The sequence below is a fragment of the Octodon degus genome, unplaced genomic scaffold (assembly GCF_000260255.1).
Source record: "Octodon degus isolate 3935 unplaced genomic scaffold, OctDeg1.0 scaffold00002, whole genome shotgun sequence".
NCBI lineage: Eukaryota > Metazoa > Chordata > Mammalia > Rodentia > Octodontidae > Octodon > Octodon degus.
In genome coordinates, this window is record NW_004524578.1 from 24855839 (window position 1) to 24857620 (window position 1782).

General features: G+C 37.7%; 1 pseudogene; it reads right to left on the minus strand.

Annotated features, from left to right (window-relative positions):
* Positions 1-673: 673 nt before the first annotated feature.
* Positions 674-1593, minus strand: LOC101568992 (annotated as a pseudogene).
* Positions 1594-1782: the final 189 nt, after the last annotated feature.

The following is a 1782-nucleotide window of genomic DNA, read 5'->3' on the forward strand; positions in this document are numbered from 1 at the left end:
AGAGGTTACATTCCAGACACCCCTGCGATGATAAGTGAAAATCAGTGAATGTAGAGGTTGATACAGTGTGGTTAATTTGGCTGAATTGGCTTTGTGGTTCCACCCCCTGGGGTGTGAGTGACAGCATAAAAAGAGTATATAAAGAGGTTGAGGAATGATTCGGTGTTCCACTTCCTTGGAGGAACTTCAGTCTTCACAGGCAGCTTGAACATCATCTCCTAACTTCCAGTGCAAACTTTTTGGCCTCCACCTTGGATCCTTTAGCTTTCCGTTGCAGACTCTTCAGCCTTCCATCACAGACTCATCAGCCTTCTATCCCTTCCATCACAGACCCATCTGCTGACTGATGCAGACTTGCACAGAGCACTGCAGTGAGCTCCAGACATTGGGACTGAATCCAGGCTCCATGGGCAGACACACTCTGCATGCTTCCTCATCTATCTCTGTGGCTGACTGTCATAAGCCAACCTTATAATTTCTTATACATTTGTACATTTTGTATTATATCCGTTCCTTGTATCATATGTGTTCCTCTAGTAAAACTCTGATACAGTGAAGTAGCAACATTCTATTTATGTTAGTATTTATACACATTTTAAGGCTTTATAAACCCTTCCCACACTCTTATAAGTCTTTCCCACACTTTTATTTTGTTGTTGTTGGTTAAGTTCTATTAATTGTTTTTCATTCTCTGATTTTTCTCCTGATCTTCTGTTAGCTTTTCCGCAGGTGACCTATTCAATCCCTTCATTTTCCTGATTTGTAGTTTCCTAATTTGTAGTCTTGTTTCTGCATATGAATCCTTCCATAAATTGTACCAAAAAATCCTATCCGGGGACATATTTTTCTTCTTCTTTGGTTTGAGAGCCTTTGGCATTTTCATAGATAACTTATAAGGGTCATCTGAAGCCAGGTGTGTTCTCCTCAGAACCAGGTCCAATGAAGGTTCCATCTCTTCTAACTCAATCCATGATGTTCTGCAACCAGATTTTTTCAAGAGCAACTTATAACTTCTAAAGTAAACCTTCCCCTTCAAAGCAGTGACGTGCAGAACATACTCTATCTCAGCCAGGCAGATATTTGCTACGGTGGGGCCTTTGAAGAAATCAATAAGAAGGTTTTTCAGCCTGTAGTCTTCCATCATATCAAAATCATTACCAGCAAATACCAACATAGGTTTTGTTCTCTCAGGACGTTTGTTCTTAATAACTTTTAGAGACACAAATTTCTCAATACCTAATTAAATCATATCCAGCATGTGGTAGTCATACATACGGCCTATTGCTAGGTTATTGGGATGCTTCTTATTATGGTATTCAAACATGAATAAAGAACAATCAAACTTCTTTGAAAAGAATTCCAGTGCTGTCTGATCTTCAAATGGTTTTGTAATATTTTTCTTTTTATACAGAACTCCATATTATTTTTCAGTGCATACACATCTTTCAGGACTTGGGTCACTGTTGCATTTGAATTTCTACCTTTAATCAGCATGGTATTTTTCATATTTTTACTAAGTTTTGGGTGTCTCTTCTCAAGGAATCTCTTGGATGTTTTGGTTTGGGGCTTTACAACTTGGTCCAAGGTGTCCATTGCTCCCAGAGCTCAGTCTTTTCCCACACTTTTAAAAACACTACTAATGTTCTTAACCATTCTCTAAACTTGTAAACCTAAGTAATTTTAACATATGTATACTGTATAATATAGTACACATTCATCCACTAAAGAAATGCATACTGCAAGCAGCATATTTTATTTTTTAATATTCTTTTGATATGTTAT